This window comes from Scyliorhinus canicula, chromosome 1, assembly GCF_902713615.1.
Source record: "Scyliorhinus canicula chromosome 1, sScyCan1.1, whole genome shotgun sequence".
Classification (NCBI taxonomy): domain Eukaryota; kingdom Metazoa; phylum Chordata; class Chondrichthyes; order Carcharhiniformes; family Scyliorhinidae; genus Scyliorhinus; species Scyliorhinus canicula.
The window spans coordinates 75963865-75979155 of NC_052146.1; the positions used below are offsets into that span (position 1 = coordinate 75963865).

At 44.5% G+C, this 15291-nt stretch overlaps 1 protein-coding gene across 3 annotated transcripts in view; it reads left to right on the forward strand.

Moving 5' to 3' along the window:
* Window positions 1-15291, forward strand: part of pisd (phosphatidylserine decarboxylase) — a 173850-nt gene that overhangs the window by 64496 nt on the left and 94063 nt on the right. The window lies entirely within an intron of this gene.

Here is a 15291-nt window from a genome sequence, read left to right on the forward strand (position 1 = left end):
TTCTGCACTTTTACTTTTGTGCTCAGTGGAACTAATGTAGTCTGGGTTTAACAATCCTCTTTGTAGTTAATGGCTGATTTGGAAATTAACTGAGTTGCTTTGTGACAGAAAATATCTCGTACTACAATAATACAAAGCAAATACTGTACACAATGAAAGTATGGAAAAGATCAGTACAATCCATAATGAGCTGGTTTATTGCTTCATACTTCAAATGTCCTTCCACTGAAAAAAAACGTGTGGCGAAAAGCTATTCCAGTCGGCTCACTGGTTTTCATCCTGGAATATCTAATGCTGTAATGCCTGTTATAGGGAATTTGTAAGCCAAGCACGTTCAGTCTTCCCAATGCCAGAAAGTCAAATATGACCATTCAACCCTGAAAGATGCTCTTGACATCGAGGTTTCTTTCACAAACTGTTCATTATGATCCAAAACAGTCGGTACTGATTTGACGTGACAGTTGTGGCTTTTCTGATTGTAACATATTTGAATTCACCGAATCATAAATGAGAAGTGAAAAGCGCACAATCTAAAATTTTAAGCTAAGTGCATGATGCAGGACATGCTTTACTTGCAAAGTAAACTGTGCACTTTAAAGAAATGTTGTCTGAACTGCTTTAAAATGGAGTTTGAGAGATGTGATAAGGTGTTGTTTAAATGCAGTCTTTATTTAGCTATTAACCCTTAAGGGTTGGTAGAAACCTTGGGAATTGTAGAATTAGCTGATTGCAACAATTTGCAGCATAATCTTAATCCACACACATGTCAAGAGATTCAGTGATTTTGTGCAGCCATTTTAGGTTTCAGCAAAGTGAATTGCATCCATCTCGGATAAAAGTTATCACTGCTCTTGGGCACGTTCACAATCCGGACAGTAAATTACTTAAAATGTGATGCACTGAATGACAGAAGCAATTTTTAAGGAAAGTGAATCCTCACCTGATCTTTGTGCTAACCTAGACTGATTCAGAACACATGGGGCTGAGCCTTTATCTTGTGTGTAGAATCATAGTATTTACAGTGCAGAAGGAGGCCATTCGGCCCATCGAGTCTGCAACGGCCCTTTGAAAGAGCATCCTTCTTAAGACCATGCCTCCACCCTGTCCCCGCACCCCTCTAATCCCACCTAATCTTTTGGACACCAAGTGTGTGAATCATAGGGGCAGCATGGTGGTGCAGTGGGTAGCACTGCTGCCTCACTACGCCGAGGTCCCAGGCTTGATCCTGGCTCTGGGTCACTGTCTGTGTGGAGTTTGCGCATTCTCCCCGTGTTTGCGTGCGTTTGCCCCCACAACCCAAAGATGTGCAGAGTAGGTGGATTGGCCACGCTAAATTGCCCCTTAATTGGAAAAATGAATTGGGTACTCTAAATTTATTTTTTAAAAGTGTGTGAATCGTAGAATCATAGTATTTACAGTGCAGAAGGAGGCCATTCGACCCATCGAGTCTGCACCGACCCTTGGAAAGAGCATCCTACTTAAGACCATGCCTCCATCCTGTCCCCATAACCCACTAACCCCACCTGATCTTTTGGACACCAATGGCCAATTTAGCATGGCCAACCCAACTAATCTGCAAGTCTTTGGACTGTGGGAGGAAACTGGAGCACCTGGAGGAAACCCACACAGACACGGGGAGAAAGTGCAAACTCCACACAGACAGTCACCCAAGCCCGGAATTGAACCCTGGTCCCTGGAGCTGTAAGGCAGCAGTGCTAACCACTGTGCCACCATTTCGTCCTATACAGAACAAATTCCCAATTGGTGACATGTCCAACAGATACCGATCGTGTTAGATAAAGTAGAACGTTACCCTGGTCCAATATACCGTGACCCCTGACATGCGAATAATACATACTAGAATCATACAGCATAGGAGACCATTCAACCCGTTGTGCCTGTGTTGGCTCTTTGAAAGAGAATTCACTTTATCACAGTCCCCAGTTCTTTCCCTCTAACCCTGCATATTGTTTCTTCTCCACGAGTGCTCTGCATTTCATACTTCCTCCTTTTCACTAAATTTACCAGTTTCCATAGAATCGCTACAGTGCAGAAGGAGACTATTCGGCCCATCGAGTCTGCACCAACCCTTCGATAGAGCACCCTACTCAGGCCCAAACACCCTCCCTATTCCTGCAAAGGGGCAATTCAGCATGGCTAATCCACCTAACCTGCACACTTTGGACTGTCCTTTCCACCTTTCTCTTCTGCTTGCCTAAATATGAATCCGTACAGCATAAACTCGATGGGCCAAATGGCTTTTCTGTGCTATTATGGCTCAATATGGCAATTGATGCTGTGGTGCTGCTGACATATTTTTTCAACAAAGTATATTTATTAAAGTTTTACATAATAATATAACTAAGAAATCAACCAACGAAGACACAAGTGCCAAGTCAAAAATTACAAACAAATCCCCAATAAAAACATGGAAGACCTCCAGCTAAGCAATATTTGCCTCCGGGCCACCAGTCAGGCAAAAGCGACAACGTCCACCCCTATCCCAGAGTGAAATGCTGGTGAATCTGAGACCCCAAAAATGGCTACCAAAGGACCTAGATTTAGAATCACCCGAAGAATCTCTGATATAGTGTTGGAAAGGAAACCCAGAAGCTAGCAAGTTTGAGGCAGGACCAAACATAAGAGTGTGGCTAGCTGGGGCAAAGTGAACAACAATCACACCTGTCCTCCACTCATCCTTCCTTGGTCAAGTGCATCCTGTGTAACACCATGAACTGAATCAAACTCAAACGGGCACAAGAGGATGTGGAGTGGACCCTGTAGAGGGCCTCCCTCCAAGCCTCCCTCCCATTTCGCCCTCACCCCATCTATTGCGGCCGGAGCCGCCGGGAGAATATATCCCTGTAGGTCTAAAATAGACTCCTCGCCAGGTTGAGCCAAGAATGAAACCTTAAACAAGGTTTGGTGGGGCCAAAGGAAAGGAAGGAAAAACCTGAGGAAAGTCACAAATCTGAAAATAATGAAAAGCTTGAATTGGGCAACCGAAATTTGTCAGCCAGCTCCCGAAAGCTGGCAAACCTCCCCTCTACAAATATTTTGCAAAAATGCTAAAGTCCCTTTGCCTCCCACGAAGAAGTGATTGTTACAAATAAGGGCTGGGGAAGACCGGGAAAGGAGCTTAATGTGCTGCCGAAACAGTTTCCAAAGCCTGAAGGGGGGTGCCCACCACTGGATTTGGGTAAATCTAGCAGGAGTGAAAGGCAGTGGTGTAGTAATTCTGCCATGAAGAGCAGAGGTAGTGCACGAGCGAGCCTCCATTCAACTCCAAGTAGAATCTGGGTCACTAATCCACAGCAAAACATTTTGGATGTTAGCAGCCCAATAATAAAACAAATTTGGGGAGAACCAAGCCTCCCGCCCGCCTATATCTCTGGAGCAGAAGACTGCGGATCCTGAGACTCCTACCCACCCAAAAGCAGAAATCAATTTGTTAACCTTAATAAAAAGGGATTTGGGCAAAAAAATGGGCATACTTTGAAAGAAAAATAAAAACCGAAGAAGTACGTTCATTTTAATCGTTTGCATCCTACCTACCAGAGAGAGAGAGAAGGAGGTTGTTCCACCTCTGTAGATCAGCTCCAACTCAATTAGTCAGGCTTGAGTAGCTTAGTTTGTGCAGTGGGACCCAATTGTGGACCACCCAGACTTCCAAATAACGGAGACTGGTATTAGAAAGGCAGAAAGGTAATTGGCTGAACTGAACTCTTCCCCCGGAGGTGTTCACCAGAGAACACTCACTCTTGCCTAGATTCAATTTATAATCCGAGAAGGAGCCAAATGTATTAAATGTCTTCGTTTATGCCGTTTATGGAGCGAGTTGAATCGTAATGTACCATAAGAAGGTCATCTGCATAAAGCAATACCTGATGCACCAGCACATCATGACAAATACCCATCCATTGACCAAAGACCCTCAACACTATAGAGAGAGGCTCCATTACCAAGGCAAACAAAAGTGGAAAAAAGGGCAGCCCTGTCTAGTTCCTCTATTTAAGAGGAAGTCATCTGAATGTAGTGTTTGTGAACGCTGGCAGTAGGGGCATTATACAACAAACCAGTCCAAAAGGCAAATCTATGGCCGAATCCAAATCTCCCGAGAATCTCGAATAGATATTCCCATTCCACCCTATCAAATGCTTTTTCCGTCAAGAGATACTATAACCTCAGGATCAGTACTGTGGAGGGTCCCAGGTTTGATTCCGGGTTGGTTCACTGTCTATGCGGAGTCTGCATATTCTCCCCATGTCTGTGTGGGTTTCCTCCGGGTGCTCCGGTTTCCTCCCACAAGTCCTGAAAGATATGCTGTTAGGTGAATTGGATATTCTGGGTTCTCCCTCAGTGTACCCTAACAGGCGCCGGAGTATGGCGACCGAGAAACTATCAGGGCCCGGGGCCTTGCAGGTTGCAATACATTTTAAAATCTCATCTGGGCTTAATGGGGAATCCAACTCTCAGTTTTTGCCCACCTCGGTAGTTGGGATGCGCAGACCATCCAAAATGTCAGCCATGATCGATTTATCTGCAGGGGGCTCTGACTTATACAGGTCACGGTAATGGCATCTAAAAGCTGCGTTGACCTGGAGAGTGGCGGAAACAGGATTGCTGCTTTTATTGTATGTCCTAGGATTCTCACATGAGGCTGCTTACCGTTTGAGTTGGTGAGACAGAAGATGACTGACCTTCTCCCCATGCTCATAGAATGTGCACCTGGTGCATTGTAACTGACGCACAGTCTTACTAGTAGACATTAGTTCAAGCTGGGTCTGTATTTTCTTTCCTGTTTGCCAGTAGCTCTGGAGTAGAATCAAGCGAGTATTGGTGGTCCACCTCTAGGATGGAATCCACCAGCCTCTGCTGTTCTAACTTCGTTGACTTCAGCATATACGCTCTATAAGAAATTTCCTCCCTAATGACGGCCTTAAGAGCCCCCCCCCCATAGTGTAGAGGGAGAGATCGAGGTCGGACTTGTTTAGTTTAATATAAGCCTCCTATGGAGGTACACAAACGTTCACAAAATGTTGTCATCCAGCAGAGTAGTGTCTTGTCTCTAGGGCGTGTGTTGGGCAGGGCCGAACTCCAACAGTAGTTAGGCAAAATGAGGGGTATGGCCAGAGATAACAATTGCGAAGTACTCAGCCGCAATCACAGAAGGGAGGAGAGCCCTATCAAAAATATGCATGATGGACATGTGAATCAAAATCCTTTTGGGTGCAAAAGTGCCAGGGATCCATTCCCCTCATCTGTGCCATAAAAGAAGACAAAGCCCTAGCCATCTGGATGGGACAAGAGATTTAGGTATGGAACAATCCAATTTAAGCTCCAAAACACAGTTCAGGTTAACTTCTAAAATCGGCTGGTGTGACTCATGGTTGGGGAGAGATGATAAAATTTGTCATCCAAGTTAGGGGCACAAACGTTAACCATGAGTAGCTGAGTTCAACAGGGAGCCACAAACAATAATATAACGACCAATGGGATCAGCTATAATCTGAGAGGAGGAGAACTGAATTAAAGTTGCCATCCTCCTGGCCCTGCCATTAAAACTGGAGTTTTAAAACCTGCCCAACCCTTGCGTAACCTGGCCTGGTCCTTAACATGCAAGTGAGTCTCCTGCAAGAAAACCATGTCTGAGTTTAGGCTCTTGGGATGGGCAAGAGCCCTCTACTGTTTTACTGGGCCATTCAGACCCCAAATATTCCAGGTAACCAAACAAATTGGAGTTCTCAGCCATTCCCAGAGAGCGATACCAAATAAGGGACACTGAAATGGTAAAGTAAAGAATTTCACTCAAGATGGCCAACAAACCAAGTCAGATGACTCGAAAAAAGGAGAACTCTCAGATCGTCAGCAAACTAACGCAAACTCTCCCCCTCCCACTCCACCTCAACAATACCATATTGAAAAGTTTAAAAAAAACTTTGTGCCCAAACCTACAGTTAATGAAACATAACTAACTACACACTTTAAGCTCATTCTCATGGACTATTGTGAAAAGCTGGAGAAAACCCTCTATCCCCACTTCCGATAACTAACCCCTTTGTCAACAGTGAGGCTCCCAACTCGAAAATAAAACCGTATCTAGCTTACAACACCACACACATTAGTGTCTAATTATCGCGTCCAACAACAGCGTTGAAAAGCAGAAGGGAGCAATAAATTGTAACATTTTTTTAAAAAACGAATAGCAGAAAACCCTCAAATTTAACCAAAGGTGTTGGGAGCACATGAGAATACATAAAATATGAAGTGCCCATAGGACCATAACATAGATTAAACAATTTGAGCTTTCGTAGAGTCCGCATCTTCCAGCGTGTGAAAAAAGTGACTTGAAGGTGAGCTGGGTAGACCATTCCGAATCTTGACTCCATTTTTGTACACGATAGGTTTCACTCAGTTGAAAGCAGCTCTTTGTTTTGCTAGATCCACACTCCAATCTTGGTACAGCCTAATGGAGTGGCCTTCCCATTTGATATCTTGATGTTCTCTAGCCCAGCGAAGAACCTGTTTCTTTTCCATTAAGCTATAACACCGTACAATCACCGCACAAGATGGATTTCCAGATTGAGGCTTCGGATTCAGCGAGCGATCGGCCTGGTCCAGTTCTTTGGGGGGGGGGGGGGGGGGGGGGGGGGGGTGTAACTATATCCTCATCCACCATCTTGTAAAACATGTTCGAAAAATATTCAGTAAGTCTGCGGGCCTCCATCCCCTGCACAATCCCTCAATGTGAATGGTCTGCCTCCTGGATCTATTCTCCAGGTCGCTCAGTTTGGCCTTCAATTACTTATTACTTTCAAGCACTGAAGTAAGAGGGACCTCCAGAGAGGAATCAGATCTCTGTGGCCTGTTAATGCTGCCTCGGTGCCTTTAATTATAACTCCGTGAGCCTTTAATTATAACTCCGTGAGCCTTGATGTCTTATTTGTGCTTTCCAAGACAAAAAGAATGGGGGCCAAGGCCTCTTCAATCGATCTTTTTACTGCCCCATTTTGATGGTGTTTCTCTTGTTCATTCGCCAAAATCTAACGAACTCTTCAGCTGTTAGTAGAATGGTCAGTAAAGGAGAACCCACCCCCGCCATCTCACAAGAAGAATCTTGAGGTTTCAGAATCTGTTGACCGATTACGGCTCAAATCCTTATTGGTTTTATGCCTCCTGGGCATCTCTGGAAGATAAAAGCTCTATTCCACGAAATTACTGGAGTTTTTGAAAAGTAAAAGATTTGTGGCACCAGAAAAAAGGGCAAAAAGATCAGCTTACCAGCAGGGCCCACCTCATGCATGTCCTCTCCGTAGCATGGTGCCACCGTAAGTCCACAGCCAACAGACACTGATAGCCCTCCTGCGTTGTATTTCGTGGCTATGTAGGTACTTTGTGCCAGCCGACATCATCCTACCCTCACTCAACATTTTCTTAAAACATGTGCACTCACACTTGCAATTTAGCGCTTACTTTCTAGCTGCTGTCTCAATAATGAAAGGCAGAGACCGTGAGTAATGTTTTTGTTTTCTATTGTGGTTAGAATCTCGGAGAGTTTAATTGTAGTGGCTTACTTGTGCCATGGCCGAGAGCTAATTCTGCACATGCTGGTCTTGCAACTTAACCACTTTATTGGAATCGTGTTGAATGCATGGATTGGAGCCAAGTATTTTCTAGTTTGAGACCGTCAAAACCCACTTAATTTAATTGCATTCATCTCATCAGGTTGGCATCTGTTTGAAGTCAGCTCAAGAGATGAAAGGATGGATTGTAGAATCCCTACAGTGCAGAGGGAGGCCAGTCTGCACCTACCCTCCGAAAGAGCACCCTATCTAGGCCCACTTCCCCACCCTATCCCCATAATCCCGCCTAACCTGCAGATTTTTGGGCTGTGGGAGGAAACCAACGCAGACACGGGGAGAAGGGTGATTTTTTTTTTGCACTAAGGCCTGAATTGAACCCAGGTCCCTGGTGCTGTGAGGCAGCAGTGCTAATCACTGTGCCACCGTGCTGCCCATGCACCAACCCATTTCTGCATTAAGCCAACTGAAAAGTTCTATATCCAGTACTGAGCCTGAATTGAAGAAAATAAGACTCAAAACCTCATCGCTTGGTTTAATTTGCATCACAATTTCTGCAGATTCTTGTTTCTGAATCATAATCAGGAAGAAATTGATTTCTGTACAAAATCTGATTTGTGAAACCTGTTTAAATTTTGTTCCAAATTTAATTTCCCCCAATGATCTACTGGATAAAGTTCACTTGACTGAACTTGGGGTGGGGAAGGGGACTATCTAATGAGGAATGGCTTTACAGGCTGGGCCTGCATCCATTGGAGTTTAGAAGATTGAGAAGTGATCTTATTGAAACATATAAGATCCTGAGGGAACTTGACCTGAATTCTGACAGGATGTTTACCCTCGTGGGAGAGACTAGAACTAGGGGACACAGTTTAAAAATCCGGGTCTCACATTTAAGACGGAGATGAGAATTTTTTTTTCTCTGGAAGCTTTGAATCTTTGGAACTCTCTTCGCCAGAGAGCAGTAGAGGCAGGGTTTTTGAATAATTTGAAAACCGAGGTAGATAGATTCTTGATCAATGATGGTTATCGGGGGTAGACAGAATGTAGAGATAATGTCACAATCCGATCATTCATGAATTTATGAATGGCAGAGTAGGCTTGTGGGGCCTGATATCCTATAACTCCTAATTCATGTATAAAGGTGCCAGTGGATATGGCATTACTATGTACAGACGGTAAGGTCCCATATTGAGTGTTGGTCTTTATTGACTTAGCTGACCCGTACAGCAATATTTGGGATACTAGTTAGTCTCACTGACTTTGAATTTGACAAAGAAATTGGGTTGGAACCCTGCTACTAATAACTAAATATCCCAAGTCATTTTACAGGAGCATTATCAAACAAAATTTAACACCGAACCATGAGGTATTAATGCAGGTAATAATGGGATAGGCTGGAGGCATGGGCTTGGGTAGGGTGCTCTTTCCAAGGGCCGGTGCAGACTTAATGGGCCGAATGGCCGCCTCCTGCACTGCATATTCTATGATTCTAGGTGGAGATATGTTTATGGAGTGTCGTAAAGGAAGAGAGAGAGTTCTTAATGAGAATTCCATAGTTTAGGGAAGGACATAGGTGAAGCGATGAGCATCAGGGATGCACAAGAGGGCTGAACTGGAGCAGCGCAGGGATCTTTGGGGATGTTGGAAAGAGGAAACAGGGGCAAGGCCTCGAGCGATTTGAAAATCAGGGTAAGAAGTTTAAAATCAACCAGCGCAAGGAACTAGTACATATTTTAAAAACTCCACAAGAGTTGGCCCTTTTGAGGGCAAGGGGCAAAATTGGGAGAAAGGAAATGCCTTGAGAGGTCCATACACGATGGGCAGTGCAAAGTGTCAAAAGGCGGATCCCCGGTATCAGGAAAGAATGATGATGAGTAGAAAGGAGTTGAGAGAAGATCATGTAAAGATATATAACAAATGGAATGAGTATAGAGAAGGTTTACTCAACTGATATCTGGGATGGAAGGCTTGTCTTGTGAGGAAAGGTTGGACCTGTGTCCATTGGCGTTTAGAAGAATGGGAAGTGATCTTACTGAAACATACAAGATCCTGAGGGGACTAACCAGATGGATGCTGAAAGAATGTTTCACCTTGTGGGAAATATTAGAAATAGGTACGCAACTTAAAAGGAGGTCTCTCAATTAAGACTAAGATGAGGAAGGGCGGCACGGTAGCGCAGTGGTTAGCACTGCTGCCTCATGGTGCTGAGGACCCTTGTTCGATCCCAGGTCATTGTCCGCGTTGTTTGAATATTCTCTCCGTGTGTTAGTGGGTCTTGCCCATACAACCCAAAGATGTGCAGGGTAGGTGGATTGGCCACGCTAAATTGCCCCTTAATTGGCGGAATAAAATATTTTAAAAGACTATTAGATTTTTTTTTCTCTTTGGTCATTAGTCTATAGTATTCACTTCTCCAGAGAGTAATGGTAGCTGAAGCATTTAATGCTTTTAAAGCTGAGTTAGATTCTTGACTGACTAGGAAGTCAAAGCGTCTATGGGGGTGAAGGGGAATTGTGCTGTTGGTTATCTGGAAAGTATAGGCCACAATCAGTCATGATCTTATCAAATCATTGAGCAGGCTTAAGGGGTTGAATGGTCTACTGCACCTCATTTGTCCAAAGATGTGCAGGTTAGATGGATTGGCCGTGATACATTGCCCTTGGGGTCCAAATTGCCCTTAGTGTTAGGTGGGGTTACTGGGTTATGGGAATAGGGTGGAGGTATGGGCTTGGGTAGGGTGCTCTTTCAAAGAGCCGGTGCAGACTCGATGGGCCGAATGGCCTCCTTCTGCACTGTAAATTCTGTGAAATATGTATGTTTGTCAGCAATTTGCAATGCTATCAAAAATGAAAGATTTGACAGGGTAGATGCAGAGAAGTGATTTCTCCTCTGTGGAACCATAAACAAGGAGGCACAATCCCAAAGTAGAGCTTGGCCATTCAGGATGCATTTTTTTTAATGCAAAGGGTAGTGGAAATCTCAACGCTGTCAAAATGTACTGGATGTTGGAACAATTGGAGCTTTCAAGGGGCTGAATGTGTTAGATTTTCATCCATTAAAGATGGCACGGGTAGGTAAATGGAATTTGAGGTTCAGATTAGTCACGATTATGATTAGACAGGACTGGCCTTGAGGGGCAGAATGACTGAATTCCTGTTCCTGCGTTTTCACACACTGCTATATTATTTTCAACTGAAGACTTAAAGGTTCCTGTGTTTTCACAAACTGCTATATTATTTTAAACTGAAGACTTTTAAAACTAGAGGGCACATGTTCAGACTAACTAAAGGTTTTGAGGCTGCATGAAGATGAAACAGAGGAGCGAGAAAAATTCAGTTGAGAATGGTGAATGACATGGTGTTTAAAATTTTGGGTTTTAAAAGCTTGTTGGTTGCAAAAGAAAGATACAGTCAGGAGGAGCAGTGGAATGACACAGTTTGATGTTATTAAGTAGCTATTTGTGTGTAATACGGTAAATAATATTTTAATTTAGTAGAAATGGAATTTTGAGCCCTGAGCAACAATTCTCCACCCAGTCAATTGATTCCCTTCAACCTTGGCTGGACAAATAAAGCTGTTGTTTCAGTTGCTTGGGATGACGCCCCATCACATCCTGTCACAAGATACAAGCTCATTGTGAGGCGTTGACATCATAAATGCTGAGTTGTCCCATTGTCTCTTTCTTTCGTTCAATGTTCCCGGATAAATCTATGTTGTAAATAATAACTGGGCTGATGTGGTTTTATTTTTAAGTAAGTGCATCCAATTCCTTCCCTGGTTCCCAGTACTGTACCTGTTCCAAACCAGCTGCTGTTTCTCTGTGCATGCGTATGTGCTTGATAATCTTTATTATTGTCACAAGTAGGCTTACAATGAAGTTACTGTGAAAAGCCCCTAGTCGCCACACTTGGGCACCTGTTCGGGTACACTGAGGGAGAATTCAGAATGTCCAATTCACATAACAGCACGTCTTTCAGGACTTGTGGAAGGAAACAGGAGGAAACCCACACAGACACAGGAAAAGGTGCAGACTCTGCACAGTGGCCCAAGCCGGGAATCAAACCTGGGACCCTGGTGCTGTGAAGCCACAGTGCTAACCACTGTGCTACTCTCGCTGTTAGAGTGAGAAATGTTTCTGTTCATTAGGGCACAGTATTAACAGTGAAGATTCATGTGTATTGAGTGCTGTTCTCGATTTTCCCTCAGTGTGCTGATTGAGCATGCTGTGTCGTTTTTTTTTCATGGCATTCACCTGGAGCTGTGCACAGGACATTTTAGGTCTGTGGCAGTATATAATACATGGAATTTAAGCCCCATTTATCTTAATAAACAAGGGGAGGCAATGGCATAGTGGTATTGTTGCTGGACAAGTAATCTAGGTTATTTTTCCAAGTACGTGTTTCAATGGAGTGGCACGGTAGCACAGTGGTTAGCACTGTTGCTTTACAGTGCCAGGGTCCCAGATTCGATTCCCGTCTTGGGTCACTGTCTGTGCGGAGTCTGCACGTTCCCCCTGTCTCTGCGTGAGTTTCCTCCTGTGCTCCGGTTTCCTCCCACAAGTCCCGAAAGCCGTGCTGTTAGGTAATTTGGATATTCTGAATTCTCCCCCCGTGCATCCGAACAGGGGCTGGAGTGTGGTGATTAGGGGATTTTCACAGTAACCTCGTTGCAGTGTTAATGTAAGCCTATTTGTGACAATAAAGATTATTATTCCCACCATGGCAGATGGTGAAATTTGAATTTAACAAAAATCTGGAATTAAAAGTCTAATGACCCTGAAACCATTGTCGGTAGTCGTAAAAACCCATCTGGTTCACTAATGTCCTTTAGTGAAGGAAATTTGTCGTCCTTACCTAGTCTGGTCCACATGTGACTCCAGATCCAGAGCAGTGTGGTTGACTCTTGATTGTCCTCGGATATGGACGATAAATGCTGGCCCAGTCAGCAATGCTCGCATTTCATGAATGAATAAAAATAACCTCGGCATCAGGAGAACCATAATACCATAAGACATAGGAGCTGAATTAGGCCACTCGGCCCATCGTGTCTGCTCCGCCATTCAACCATGGCTGATATTTTCTCATCCCCATTCTCCTGCCTTCTCCCCATAACCCCTGATCCCCTTATTAATCAAGAAAACCACACCACTTGCTACCACCAAACACCAAATTTAAAATTGCTATCAGCCATTACACAAAATTACACGATTTGGTGCAAATATGATGAAAATATAGTTTGAAAATAAGGGTTGAAAAATGAGTCCATGTGGCCCATTGTGCCTGTGCTCCCCTCCTTGAAATAGTTCACTCGCCTTTTCTTTCGTCCTACCCATTTGTCCCCCTTTAAATATATATCCAATTCCCTTCCCTTTTCAAGTTATCGTTCTTTAGGAGGAAGTGAGAGATGGAGTGCATCAACCTCCAAACACCTCACCTGCTCAACACCTCAAGAACAATCTGCCCCGTGTGTGGCAGAGTCTGCAAGTCAGGCATTGGACTTTACAGCCGTCTCAGAACCCATCAAAGCAGAGTGGGAAACAAGTCATCCTCAATCCCGAGGGACTGAGTGAGATTAGAAGAGTGACTGTTGGACATCCCAAGCACCTGTTTATTTGCTGAAATATTGCAGACTGAGTGAACTCAATTGTGCTGAGCTCTGTGACCTGCAGGAAAGTGGAACATCCTTGAGCACGGGTGAGGTCCCGGAGGACTGGAGAATTGCTAATGTTGTCCCTTTGTTTAAGAAAGGTAGCAGGGAAAATCCAGGGAATTATAGACCTGTGAGCTTGACATCAGTGGTAGGCAAACTGTTGGAGAAGATACTGAGGGATAGGATCTATTCACATATGGAAGAAAATAGACTTATCAGTGATGGGCAGCATGGTTTTGTGCAGGGAAGGTCATGTCTTACAAAACTAATAGAATTCTTTGAGGAAGTGACAAAGTTAATTGATGAGGGAAGGGCTGTAGATGTCATATACATGGACTTCAGTAAGGCGTTTGATAAGGTTTCCCATGGCAGGTTGATGGAAAAAGTGAAGTCGTATGGGGTTCAGGGTGTACTAGCTAGATGGATAAAGAACTGGCTGGACAACAGGAGACAGAGAGTAGTGGTGGAAGGGAGTGTCCCAAAATAGAGAAGGGTGACTAGTGGTGTTCCACAGGGATCCGTGCTCGGACCACTGTTGTTTGTGATCTACATAAATGACCTGGAGGAAGGTATAGGTGGTCTGATTAGCAAGTTTGCAGATGATACTAAGATTGGTGGAGTTGCAGATAGCTAGGAGGACTGTCACAGAATACAACAAAATATAGATAGATTGGAGAGTTGGGCAGAGAAATGGCAGATGGAGTTCAATCCAGGCAAATGTGAGGTGATGCATTTTGGAAGATCAAATTCAAGAGCAGACTATATGGTCAATGGAAGGGTCCTGGGGAAAATTGATGTACAGAGAGATCTGGGAGTTCAGGTCCATTGTACCCTGAAGTTGGCAACGCAGGTCGATAGAGTGGTCAAGAAGGCATACAGCATGCTTGCCTTCATCGGACGCGGTATTGAGTACAAGAGTCGGCAGGTCATGTTACAGTTGTATAGGACTTTGGGCCACATTTGGAATACTGCGTGCAGTTCTGGTCGCCACATTACCAGAAGCATGTGGATGCTTTGGAGAGGGTGCAGAGGAGGTTCACCAGGATGTTGCCTGGTATGGAGGGTGCTAGCTATGAAGAAAGGTTGAGTAGATTAGGATTGTTTTCGTTGGAAAGATGGAGGTTGAGAGGGGACCTGATTGAGGTCTACAAAATTATGAGAGGTATGGACAGGGTGGATAGCAACAAGCTTTTCCCAAGAGTGGGTGTGTCCGTTACAAGGGGTCACGATTTCAAGGTGAGAGGGGGAAAGTTTAAGGGAGATGTGCGGAGATAGTTTTTTATGCAGAGGGTGGTGGGTGCCTGGAATGCTTTACCAGCGGAGGTGGTAGAGGCGGGCACGATAGCATCATTTAAGAGGCATCTAGACAGATATATGAATGGGCGGGGAACAGAGGGATGTAGATCCTTGGAAAATAGGAGACAGGTTTAGATAAAGGATCTGGATCGGTGCAGGCTGGGAGGGCCGAATGGCCTGTTCCTGTGCTGTAATTTTCTTTGTTCTTTGTTCTGTGTCTTAAACAATCGTAACAAGTCTTACAACACCAGGTTAAAGTCCAACAGGTTTGTTTCAAACACGAGCTTTTGGAGCACTGCTCCTTCCTCAGGTGAATGAAGAGGTCTGTTCCAGAAACATATATACAGACAAAGTCAGAGATGCCAGACAATGCTTGGAATGCGAGCATTTGTGGGTAATCAAATCATTACAGATCCAGAGATAGGGGGTTAAAGAGGTGTGAATTGTCTCAAGTCAGGACAGTTGGTGGAATTTTGCAAGTCCAGGCCAGATGGTGGGGAGTGGATATAATGCGACATGAATCCAAGATCCCGGTTGAGGCCGCACTCATGCGTGCGGAACTTAGCTGTAAGTTTTTGCTCGGCAATTCTGCGTTGTCGCGTGTCCTGAAGACCGCCTTGGAGAACGCTTACCCGGAGATCAGAGGCTGAATGCCCTTGACTGCTGAAGTGTTCCCTGACTGGAAGGGAACATTCCTGCCTGTTGATTGTCACACGATGCTCGTTCATTCGTTGTTGCAGTGGCCAATCCACCTAACCCGCAC